The sequence below is a fragment of the Neovison vison genome, chromosome 2, assembly GCF_020171115.1.
Source record: "Neovison vison isolate M4711 chromosome 2, ASM_NN_V1, whole genome shotgun sequence".
Taxonomy (NCBI): domain Eukaryota; kingdom Metazoa; phylum Chordata; class Mammalia; order Carnivora; family Mustelidae; genus Neogale; species Neogale vison.
The window spans coordinates 74,653,104-74,666,863 of NC_058092.1; the positions used below are offsets into that span (position 1 = coordinate 74,653,104).

Consider the following 13,760-nt stretch of genomic DNA (forward strand, 5'->3'; position numbering starts at 1 on the left):
GAAAAAGGGGGAAAAAGGCAAAGTAAGTAAAATGAAGGAAATAATCAAGATAACAGAGATATGAAATTAAAAAATAGAGAAGTTAATAAAGCCAAAAGTTGTTTTTTGAGAAGCTCAACAAAATAATAAGCTTCTAACTAGACTGATCAAGAAAAAATATAAAGAACACAAATTACTAATAAGAAGAATGAAAACATTATTATCACTATAGATCATAGAGACATTAAAAAGGATTATAAAACAATATTATGATCAACTCTATGCCAATATAATTATTGATGACATAAATGAAATGGATAAGTCCTGGTGGGGAGAGAAGGACAGTTTAACAAAACTGGTATTAAATGAAGTTGAAGAGATATAATAGCCTGTGTTTAATTAATAATTAAATCAACCATCAAAATATTTTCCAAAAAAACCCCAAAACAAATAAACAAACAAACAAACAAAAAACATAAAACAAAATAAAACTGCAGGCCTAGGGGAGAAACTGACTGAGAAGCCCATGAAAGAACTTTGTGGTGATAGTGCTGCATATCCTGACAGAGGCTTGCGTTATACAACATTTTTCAAAATCCACTGAATATACACCTAAATTAGTACATTTCATGTAAGTTTCACACTAATAACTGCAAAAATATCAAATCCTAGTTAACGTTATGAATGCTAAAGTATTTAGGGAAAAAGGGAAATAATGTCATTTTTAAAAAGAAAGAGGAGTTGATGAGTAGTTCAAGGGATGACAAATGACTAAATATGTGATAAAGCAATAGTAAAATGTTAATTTCAAGCACAGGAAATTCATTGTTCACTATAAAAGTCTTTCAATCTTACTTTATATTTGTCATTTTTTCATAATAAAGTGATGGAAAATATTTTGGAGTTCCAAACTAATAGACTAGGGGACATTTCTCATGTAAAGATTTGAAGAACAATAAGCAATAGAATCTTAATATAATTATGAAACTACTAGAAAAATTATATTCATAATTCCACTATGAAATGAGAAACCAGTAATCTGGTTCTGGAAGAAATGTTTTAAAACTTCCTTTCTAATGGGTTAGGACTAAGAACTGATTCCTATTCAGAGCCTTCTCTATTTTTCTCACTTAACCAGCTTCCTCCCTTAGACCATTTTCTCACTTAGACTGAGTCACAAATCCAGGGTGTGCCTTCTGTGCCAGCATCATAAAATTCCTCAAGCAAATGTCCATTTTTAGTATTTTGTTTTGTTTTAGAGAAAGAGAGTGTCAGCAGGGGAGGGGCAGAGGGAGAGGGAGAGAATCTCAAGCAGATTCCACACTCAGGGGGAGTCCAAAACAGGGCTCTCTCTCAGACTCTGAGATCAGTACCTAAGGTGAAATCAAGTCATATTCTTAACTAACTGAGCCATTCAGGCACCCAACAAATGTCCATTTTTAAAGATAAACACACAAGCAAAATGTTCTGACTCAGTTTCTCCCAGTTCCCAATGTTCCAGAAGCTTCAAAGTCCCACAAGCAACTTAATAAATGTTTAGCAACTCTTTCTCTTGTACTTCAAATTGGATCCCACTACCAAAATTGGTTGGATGAACAAATACACAACCAAAAGAAATGGACAAATGAATAAAAAAATACAATTTAGCCCAAACCAGCAACTCATCCCTTTACAAACTCAGCTGCCCTCCAGTATCAATGAGCAGTCTGTTGGCTTGCCTGGATCTCAGTCTATTATGAACTGAGTCTAATCCTTATAACCTGGCTATCCTCAAACCCATAGACTAAACAGAAATCTTTTTGTTCAAAGTAATGTAAATATACAATGTCAATAGGTAACCCATGGAAAAGGAAATATGCAGTATAGAAGTGTAAATTCTTCCCGTGACTAGATTTAGACCATCACAGAAAAGAAAAATTGCTTTATTTATTTATTTGTCTGTTTGTTTATTTATTTATTTTTTTTGCTTTCTATTGTCACTGTAAGAGCATACTGCTCTGAGTATTTTCATCTTAGCGTTCTCTTGCAGCTGGCACAAAATAAATTTAAATATCTTTTGAATGGATAAATGGATGGATGGATGGATGAATAAATGAAATTCTCTAATTTATAAAGATGAATTTAAGATTATATAAGAATGAATATTAACAAATTAAATCACCATTTGAATCTGTAAGTCACTAATTGATACTGCAAAAAATAAATAACTCAAAGGACATTCTTTTTTTTTTTTTAAGATTTTATTTATTTATTTGACAGAAAGAGATCACAAGTAGGCAGAGAGGTAGGCAGAGAGAGAGGAGGAAGCAGGCTCCCTGCTGATCAGAGAGCCCGACGCGGGACTCGATCCCAGGACCCTGAGATCACGACCCGAGCTGAAGGCAGCGGCTCAACCCCTGAGCCACCCAGGCGCCCTCAAAGGACATTCTTAAAAACTATTTGTAACATGAAGAAAAAGTGAACTGAAATTTAAAATTAGAGAGAGACAATATAATGGATTATAATTTCTAGAGTTTATAAAAGACATTAGAGTTAAAATGAAAAGTGGCATTAAAGGTAGATCAATGAGAAGAGACCTATGTTTAGGAATATCCTGGTAAGATATTTAATAAGTGAATCCTCAGCATTTATATTACATTATGTTATATATATTTATATATATATTTTTTCACTTTATTAGAAGGTAAACTCCAGGAAACTGGAATTTTTAAGTGTTTTATTCACTGCTATATCCCCCACCACCCAAAATCTTGTTTGATAGATAGTACATATACAATATTTGTTTGTGGAATGAATTATCTAATTTTTAGTTAATATTTGGAAAAACATCCAAACTAGGATTGAGAGATAAGAGTGGTAGTATGTAGATCAGGAGGGAGTGAAGTATATACTCAACAAAGCAATTAAAACCAAGTTGATCTCAGTTTCTCCTCTGCAACAATACTATCATTTTTCTTTAAAAAGCAAAATAGCTTAAAAAATGTTTAATGATTTTTTTTTTTTAGATTTTATTTATTTATTTCACAGACAGAGGTGACAAGCAGGCAGAGAGGCAGGCAGAGATAGGAGGAAGCAGGCTCCCCGTCCAGCAGCCTGACGTGGGGCTCGATCCCAGACCCTGGGATCATGACCTGAGCTGAAGGCAGAGGCTTTAACCCACTAAGCCACCCAGGTGCCCCAAAAATGTTTAATGATCTTAAGATTGCACTAATAAGATACCTTTTATACACAAAACTAACAAACAAATTTCAATTTTTTGCGAAGTCTAAGAAATTACAGCTCATAAAAATTGTTTAAAGGAGTGCTTTTGATAACTTAAACATTTTCTCAAATTTAAAGTTCAGGAAAGAAAACAAGGCAGTTTAAAAAAAAGAAACAGTAATTTAAAAATCAACTAAACTCACAGAATTACATGAATCAAAGGACAACTACCATGGAGAAAAAGAAGTAAGACTAAAGCAAAATAGCCCTTACTACTAGGTGAAATATTAAATGTGAAAGTAGCCTAGAATAAGGAATATACATACATATATGCATGTATACAGTATAATAGGTGCTATATATAGTGTACATATATATGTTTATAGATATAGTTATTGCTTTTAGTTACAGAATACTAAGGACTTTTATAGGTGGAGAAGGAGTAGTAAGGAAGCAGAAGGAAGAAAATAGTTTTCTGAAGCCCATTAGCAGCTGTCTTGCTTGTGATATGAAAGGTGTCAGGCAACCTGGAAAGGTTCTGTCAGGTCCTATTTTTTCTATCCTATTCCAAATCTACCAGTGCTTTTGTTTTATATTTAATGTCTAATTAGGCATTTCTTTGTTGCCAAGATTCCTCAAAATGGTGCTTACCTAGATATTGATTACAAATTACCCTGTAACTTACCTTGGGTTGCCTTGGAAAGCCAAATCTGAAATAATGAGTTCTGTGTACATAGTTTATTTATGAGGTAATCTCAGAGAGTAGGAATGAGAGATGAGGGAGGAAAAAAAAAAAGAATAAAAGAGTGCATGTTTGTTCCTGCCCACCTCCCCACCCCACCACTACCCTCCAGCCCATTAAGGACAGATGGAGCTCAGTTCTGAACAGAACTTTCAGAGGAACACAGAAAATAACTCACAGTAGTATTTTGGAGGATAGACCAAAACTATCTATGTATCAGCCCTGTTTCCCACTAATCAGGAGATGCCCTTGGCATTAACTCCTTGACATCTCTTGGTTTCATAGGCTGGTTGCTCCTATGAGCTTCTGTAAAATGAGAGAAGCCCAAGCAGAAAGTGAAAGACATGGAGATGTCACATCTTTATCTGAGCAAGTCACTGTCAGCATGAAGTGGGTGGAAGGCTCAAGGAACTGTCTGTCACAACCATGGCTGCAATCAGAGGTAGGTAAGACCAAGGGGATGTTACTCAGGACATGGGGGAACCTGCCTTTCCTTTGATAGATCTTCTAAGATCTACAAGCTTTGCAGCCCATGATTAATGCCCTTCCATCCTCCTACCTAGCCCCAGTGACTAGGACCTCCTTTGGAAATAGTGATTTATGTTTCTGCTTATGTGGAAGGACAGTTTAGACAAAGCAAAGCAATTATTGATGAGGGCAATAAGGGTATTAAGGATAAATAAATTTGTGTGTGTGTGTGTGTGTGTGTGAGATATGCATCTTTTGTACACCACAGGCAAAATTCTTTTAAAAGATACCAATTCTTTTTAAAAATATATAGAAATTCACATGCTAAAGCTCAAAACAATCCCATTATTTAAAAAAAGAAATTATAGGAAGAAATCTTATTATAATAAAAAAGTAGAAATTTTCATATAGTTCAAAGTGTCACTTCTCTTTTATATTTGAATTTCCATATTATTGAGTTCATTATTGATTCAATATATGCTGGTATACTACAATGCCAATCCTTTGCCTATTTGCCCACAGCCCCTCTTCCCACCCTTCTGTGCTTTTCTGTGTACTAAAGAAGGCTAGAAGTCCGCAAGCTATATTTCTCAGTCTAATGCCAGCTGTCTTCCTGATGAGTTCTACTAATAGGAGATACCAGTAGGAGATAAGACAGCAGGAAAGCCAAGTTTACTTCTTTGGCTCCAAACTGGCAGTTGTTGCCAACTGCAGTCAGTAGCTACAGTAACAGCAGGGATGGGTCATTCTAGACTCAATCAGACTGAGCACAGGTATCCTCTTTTCCTTGGGTTTCAGCGTTGGTCCAGGTAGCACTCCTCTGGCAGCCCTTTTTAGGCCAAGTGCAACAGCAGCTCCAACAGGCAGCAGGAGGGACAGGCTTGTTGACTCCAGCTACCAATCTCTCAGTCTCATCCCCTTTATATCTTTGTTCCTCTAACCCTCTTTCTTTCTCCTGTTTGCTATTCCAGACCTTCTAATACTCATCAACAGTTTTTTTTTATATATAATATTCTCTTTGTTTTATGTATCTATAGTGAATTTTTGTTTTCCTAAGTGGATCCTGAATGATAGATAGATCTTTGACTAATGCTTAGTTCAAATGTGGTTTTTTGTTTGTTTTTGCTGTAGAACACTGTAGATATTATTCTAGAATATTCTGCAATTTTGTTTTATGGAAACAGAAACTCAAGAATGGCATGACTTTCACTACAGTGCATGTATTCTGCTTATTTTGTTTGCTTTCATGCAGCATGCAGCCTAAGACTTCTCCTGTTTACTCGCCTTGTGTTCCTCCTCTCCTTTCACTGGTGTCAGGCCTGCTTCTCAGTCTGAAGGCTCTCATTGCCTTCTCCAGCACCATCCACTTCATCTTTACTGGCATACAGGAAACACCCCTAATAATTACAATTCTCACTTGTAATTCTATTTTCCGTTGCTTATCTAAGGACCTTAACACATGCAGCAGGAAATGCAGTTCAGTCAATCCAGTGGCTGATAGGAAACTGAATTTTCCAATTCAGTAGGAAGTCAGTGACTCCAGTCACAATGGAGTCAGGGAGACCAACAAAAAGCCTTTTCTTAAAAATGTGTTCTAAATAGTCATTTATCAAATTTAGAAATTGTTGGTAAGGCTTTTATTTTCAGAATTCTAAAAGTACATTTCTTAAAAAAAAATATGGATATGGACAAAACAAGTGCATGTTCAGAATAGAGCAATCAGGATAATGAAGACAGGAAAGCACATTATGAGCAAGTGAATCAAATGAAGAAAATATACTGAGAAGGACCCAAGTAAAGAATGGGTGCACAAAATGGGGACTTGGCTTCATTGTAGTAAGATCGATCAATATTAAGCTACAAGGAGATATTTTTCAACTTGTTAAAAGATAAGCTTTTACAATATATTTACAGAACAAATTGCCCTTTTGTGACATATTTGAACAAGGACTTGACCACCTGGCAAGGATGTGGTAGAAGCCCTTGGTGGATGGCTGGAGTCTAAAACTTTTGAGATTGCTCTAATGCTGAGTTAGTTGAATCTATACCAACTTCAGTAAAACAGAATAATGCACTCTTATATCTCCAACTTTTAAATTTTCTTTTCCTAAGTTCATTCTAACACGCATGGTGCTGTCAACAGGACATGCTTGCAAGAAAGCACACTCAATGAATATGCCTGTTTACTGTTTCTCTGTTGAGGGTATAAATCCATACCTCAGTGGAGAAGAACATATGGAGCCCAAAGAAAGGAAGAAAATATATTGTTTTAAAAACAACTAATTAAAACTGGTGACTGGACCAGAAATATCTTCCAACTTTTACACTAAAACATTTCAAATTAGTTTCTAATTGATATAAAGTAGAAAACTTAAAAATAGTTTTATTTCTCTAGGAGCTACTTTTGGTGTTGTCACTATGAAAGTGATGGGGTAGGCAAAAGTGGCATAGAACATATTGGCATAAATTTTATCAACGCATCTTTAAAGTTCAGTGCACATGTCCCGTGCCTGATTTATACGTCTCCTCTTCTATTTCTCAAAACTCTTTGAAGCTACAAGTAAAGACCTATTAATTCATACTCAGATTCCTTTAAAGAAGACATAAATGCAGCCTAATTAGTCAATGAGTTATTTATTAAAAGCCCAGTGTGTGATGACATTGTGGATAAGCATTTGATTGCTTATCTCTAGCTATGGCATCACCTTCTTAGCTACCTAACCTAGAAAACTCAATTATATTTAACTCTTTTCTCTTCTTTTCACCATAATTAATCTGACTCTAGCATGTTAATTCTGTTCCTAAATAGATTCCAAAATTCATCTGCTCTCCAGCCCCACATTTACTTCCCCAATTCAGGGTTTATTATTTCCTCCCTGCATTATTAAAGTACCCTTCTATCTGGATATCCTGTCCCTCAACTATTACCTTGCCAGTCAACTATCCACATTATTACCAAAATTATCTAATTATCTCAGTATTACATTTGAAAGCCTTCAATGGCTTCCCAGTGTCTCACAATGAAAGTAAATTTGCACAAAGCCCACTTGCAAAATGAGGGTTTAGACTAGATTATTTCTCAGTCCCTTCCAGCTCTGATATGCTATGAATTTATGCTTTTCAGTAAATGCTGACTAAATGATGAGCAATTCCTAGACATAATACTTAAATAAACATGTCTATAGCCATGTGGTAATTTTCCTAAATTACTGAACTGCTTTTGATATCTGTGCCTGTTATCTATTTATGTATATACTACCTATACAAAGAAAAAAATTGCAGATGACTTTAAAAGAATGTTCAACATCACTGAAATTATATTAGAAATGATTATTTTTAATAATTGCCTCTAATTTTAAAATCCTCATGCTTCATTTTAGAAGCTTAAAAAAGAATAGTGATATTAAAATTACCAATAATACCATGATTCAGAGATAATCAATGCTGATATTTTTTCCATCTCCATTTTTTAATACACAAATAAATTCTCTTTTTTTTACAAATAAATTCTTTAAAAATAAAAATTCTATGGCATATAAAGTTTGTCACTTACATAGTATGAGTATTCTCCTATGTCATGAAACACTTTTTTTTTTGAAAATGTACTCTTAGGAGATACACAATTTATTTAGCCATTACCTTACTGTTGTTCATTTTAAACATTAATTAATTTTAACTATATCCCTAATTCTTTCAAGTAGTGGTGAATTCCTCCACATATTGTACTAACCATGTAAGGAAATGTTTATCACACCAACATCTTGCCACCACTGTGCATTATTTTTTAAAGAGATTTTTCTAAGAGATTATCTTTGCCATTTTGTACTTAGGTTTAATTTTCATTACTTGGGTAATTGGACACATTTTTTCTTATGGATACTTGTCATTTGCTTTGCTCCTATTATAAATTGTCTATTCACGAACTTGGCCCATTTTTCCATAGGGGTATGAAATATTTGCCAGCAGGTTTCAACACACATGGGGAAAAAGATATATTCATGGAATGTGCCTTTGAACCTGCATTCAAAAGAACTCAGACAGAGGTTAGTGGTGAATAAAGCAATTGCTTTTGCTTAATGACACAGGTGGGGAAAGAGTTTGTAGAACATGTTTTTCTTGAAAATAAGATATCTGTGGCTCACAATATACGTGTACATACAAATCAGCTTCAAAAGTGCTTTCATAGAGGAGCTGCTGGAAACGTAGTATAAATATCTGCCTTTTGTATCACAACATTTCTTTAGAAGGGCATACATAATAGTTCTTTCAGACCTAAATTTAGGATCTGATAAGTAAAATATCAGAGAAGGTAGAAACTTCAGAGTCATCCTTGACATGTCCCCTATCTAATTGCTAACCAATTCCTGTTCATTTTTCCTGAGTGTCAATCCAGTAGAGTCTGCTGAATCCATCCTCTTTGCCACTGTCTTACTTCACTCAAGTCTTGTCACATCTTACCAGGACTGTTGCAGCACCTTCTAAGTGTCTAAAGTCTGTCTAAACTTGCTCTCAATTAATACCTAGTCTTAGAATTCTATCAAAGTTAAATCAATAGTTAAGTACCATTTTTTTCCTCTTAAAGTAGTAAAAACATCAGAAAAAAAATATATATGATAAAAGAAGGAAAAAGTAAATAATACTATCTTTTGTCCTATCTAACCCTCAGAGATAAAAACTAAAATTTCTGACTTCCAGGGGAGATGGTAGAGTAAGAGGACCCTAAGCTCACTTTCTCCCACAGATACAACTAGATAACACCTACACTAGTGTAAATTACCCAGAAAATGACTGATGACTGGCAGGACAGATTCTTCATAGCTAAATGTAGAGAAGTGGCCACATTGAAGAGGGTAGGAAGGGCAGAGACACAGTCAGGAACTAAATGGACCCTTGTGACTGTCCATGGGAGGGAGGGATTTTGCAGGCTTAAAGAGATGAAAAAACAGACCCTCATATCAAGCACTCCAGGAACAGAGTAATGGAAAGCAATAAAGCTGAACACCAGAAAAAAATAATAATAAAAAATGATAAAAACACAGGGAACTCAATGATATCATCAAACATAATAACATTTGCATTATAAGGATTCCAGATGGAAAAGAGACAGAAAAGTGGGCAGAAAAACTTATTTGAATAAATAATAGCTGAAAACTTCATGAATCTAGGGGAAAGAAAAACAGATATAAAGGAAGCAAATGATAGTAATACAATAATAGTTGTAAAACCCTACTTGTATCCAAACAGAAAATCAACAAGGAAACAGTGGCTTTGAAGAACACACTGGACAAGCTGAATCTAACAGATATAGTTAGAACATTCCATCCTAAAACAGGAGAATACACATTCTTTTCAAGTGCACATGGAACATTCTCCAGGAAAGAGATCACATGTCAGGCCACAAAACAAGTCTCAACAAATTAAAAGAACTGAAGTCATACCATGCATCTTTACTGACCACAACATTCTGAAGCTAGAAATCAACCACAGAGAAATCTGGAAAGAACACAAATACACAGAAGTTAAGTAACATGCTACTAAATAAAGAATGGTTCAAACAAGAAATAAAAAAATATATATGGGTACAAATGAAAACGAAAATGCAAAAATCTAAAACCTTTGGGATGCAACAAAAGCTGTTCTAAAGGGACATTTATAGTAATACAGGCCTCCCTCAAGAAGCAAGAAAAATCTCAATCTAACCCTACAACTAAAGGAGTTAGAAAAAGAATAAAAAACAAAACCTAAAACCAGTACAAGGAAGGAAATAGTAAATATTACAACAGAAATAAACAAAATAGAAACTAAGAAAACAATAGAACAGATCAATGAAACCAGGAGCTGATTCTTTGAAAAGATCAACAAAATTGATAAACATTAGGCAGACTCTGGCTAAAGAGAGAGAGAGCCAGAGAGTGTGCAAACAAACAAAAAGAGAAATGAAAGAGTAAAAGTAACAACCAACAACCCAGAAATTCAAAAGATTATAAGAGAATATTGTGAAAAATTACATGCCAACAAATTGAATGACCTAGAAGAAATGGATAAATTCCTAGAAACACAACCTACTAAAACTGAAGCAGAGAGAAATAGAAGATTTGAACAGACTGATTATTAGTAATGAAATTGAAAGAGTAATAAAAAAAAACAACCTCCTGAGAAACAGAAGTACGGGACCAGATGGCTTCACAGGTAAATTCTATCAAACATTCAAAGAAGAGTTAATACCTACCCTTCTCAAATAATTCCAAAAAACAAAAGAGGAAGAAAAAGTATTCAAATTCATTCTGAGGCCGCAATATCCTAACAACAGATAAAGATACCACCAAAAGAAAAGTACAGGCCAATATCTCTGATGAACATAGAGGAAAAAATCTTCAACAAAATATTATCAAACTGCACACAACAACACATTAAAAAAATCATTCACTACAATCGAGATTTATTCCTGGGATGCAATGGTGGTTCAATATTCACAAATCAATCATCATGATACATCACATCAATAAGAGAAAGGATAAAAACCATGATCATTTTGGTAGTTGCAGAAAAAGTATTTGACAAAATATAATATCCATTCATAATAAAAAAAAACTAAACAAAGTAGGTTTAGAGGGAACATACCTCAACATAATAATGATCATATATAAAAAACCTATAGCTAACATATTAAATGGGGGGAAACCAAGAGTTTTTCCCCTAAGGTCAGGAGCAAGATAAGGAGGTTCACTTTCAGCATTTTTATTCAATGTAGTACTGGACATCCTAGCTACAACAATCAGACAAGAAAAAGAAACAAAAGGCATCCAAATTGTAAAGAAGCAAAACTCTCACTATTTGCAGATGACACGACACTATATAAAGAAAATCCTAAAGACTCTACCAAAAAACTAATACTGATAAATGAATTCAGTAAGGTTGCATGATACAAAATATGTATACAGAAATCCACTGCATTTCTATACACTAATAATAAAATAGCAGAAAGAGAAATTGCAAAAATAATCCCATTTGCAATCACACCAAAAATAATAAAATACCTAGTAATAAACTTAACCAAAGAGGTGAAGGATGTATACTCTGCAAAGTATAAAACACTAATGAAAGAAACTGAACATGACACAAATGGAAAGACAGTCCATGCAATCTACACACTGAATGCAATCCCTATCAAAATACCAACAGTGTTTTTTTTCACAGAGCTAGAACAAATAATCCTGAAAATTGTATGGAACCGCAGAAGACCCAACTAGTCAAGGCAATCTTAGAAAAGAAGAACAAAACTGGAGGTATCACAATCTCAGGTTTTTAAATACCCTATAAAGCTGCAGTAATCAAAACAGTATGATACTGGCAGAAAAACAGACCTGCAGGTCAATGGAACAGAATGGACTGCCCAGTAGTAAATCCACAATTATACGGTCAGTTAATCTACAACAAAAGAGGCAAGAAAATGCAATGGGAAAAAGAAAGTCTCTTCAGCAAATGGGGTTGGCGAAAATGGAAAACAACATGCAAAAGAATGAAACTGTATCACTTACTTACACCATACACAAATATAAACTCAAACTTGATTAAGGCCCTCTCTGTGAAACCTAAAGCCATAAAAATCCTAGAAGAGAGCACAGGCAGTAATTTCTCTGACATTGGCCATAGCAACCTTTTTCTAGATAAAGCTCTTGAAGCAATGGAAATAAAAGTACAGGTAAACCATTGAGACTATGCTAAAACCATAAGCTTCTGCATTGCAAAGGAAACAATCAATAAAACCAAAAAGACAGCCTAAGAATGGGAGGAGATATTTGCAAATGACATATCCAATAGAGGGTTAATACCTAATATATATAAAGAACTTATACAAATCAACACCAAAAATACCCCTCAAGTAATCCAGTTTAAAATGGGAAGAGGACATGTACATTTTATTTCTTCAAATAAGACCTACAGATGGCCAAAAGACACATATAAAGATGCTCATGGGGCGCCTGGGTGGCTCAGTGGGTTAAGCCGCTGCCTTCGGCTCAGGTCATGATCTCAGGGTCCTGGGATCGAGTCCCGCATCGGGCTCTCTGCTCAGCAGGGAGCCTGCTTCCTCCTCTCTCTCTCTGCTTGCCTCTCTGCCTACTTGTGATCTCTCTCTGTCAAATAAATTAAAAAATAAAATAAAATAAAGATGCTCATGATCACTAATCATCAGGGAAATGAAATGAAAATCAAAACCACAATGAGCTATCATCCCATACTTGTCTGAACGGGTAAAATCAAAAATACAAGAAAACGACAAGTGCTGGTGCAGATGTAGAGAGGAAAGAACCCTCATGACTGTAGGTAGAAATGCAAACTGGTGCAGCCACAGTGGAAAACAGTATGAAGGTTCTCAAAAATTTAAAAATAGAATTATTGTATGATCCATCAATTGCATTAGTGGGTATTTACCCAAAGAATATGAAAACACTAATTCAAAAAACATATGCACCCCTATGTTTACTGCGACATTATTTTATAATAGCTAAATTATGGAAGCAGCCCAAGTGTCCACTGATAGATGAATGGACAAAGAATTTGTGGGAAACACACACACACACACACACATTGGATTATTACTTAGCCATTAAAAAGAATGAAATCTTGCCATTTGGAACAACGTGGATGGATCTAGAGAGTATAACGTTAAATAAAATAATTCAGTCAGAGAAAGACAAATACCATATGACTTCACTCATAGTTGGAATTTAACAAAACAAATGAACAAAGAAAAAAAAAGTCAAACCAAAAATACCAGACTCTTAACTCTACAGAACAAACTGATGGTTACCGGGATGGGGGCGGGGTGAAGGAATGGATTCAATAGGTGATGGGGATTAAGGAGTGACTTTGTCATGATGAGCACCGAGTGATGTATGGAATTATTGAATCATTATATTGTACACCTGAAACTAATATAACACTGTACATCAATTATGCCAGAATTTTAAAAACCTAAAATTTTTGCATATATTCTTTCAGTCTTTCCACTTAAACAAAAATAGAATCACTGTGTACATGTGTATGGTCTATTTTATTCATGGAGCCATTTTTTTATTGTAAATACCTTTTTATGTTCTTAAACATTTTTCTGCAAAATAATTTTTAAGTGGCTGCACGGTGTGCCATTATATGGACATTCAGGTCACTTTCAATATTTTATTATTGCAAGCAACACCACAGTAAACATCGTTGTAATTTATTCTTTTCTTTTAATACTTAAAAACATCACTTTACTGTTTTTTCGATGCAATGTTGCTGTAGAGAAATTTGATATAGATTTCATTCTTCTTTCCTTTTAGGTGAACTGCTGTTACTTTCTGGAAGGTAACAGAAATTCCTTTTTGTT

General features: G+C 34.6%; 2 long non-coding RNA genes across 2 annotated transcripts in view; one reads left to right on the forward strand and one right to left on the reverse strand.

The window, feature by feature from the left end:
* Positions 1–13,760, forward strand: part of LOC122900163 — a 69,441-nt gene that overhangs the window by 53,581 nt on the left and 2,100 nt on the right. The window contains exon 4 of the long non-coding RNA XR_006383190.1: positions 13,714–13,738. This is a non-coding gene — a long non-coding RNA (uncharacterized LOC122900163). The remainder of the gene's footprint in view (positions 1–13,713; positions 13,739–13,760) is intronic.
* LOC122900162 overlaps positions 1–13,760 on the reverse strand; it is a 145,259-nt gene that overhangs the window by 9,295 nt on the left and 122,204 nt on the right. The gene's annotated exons all lie outside the window — the stretch shown is intronic.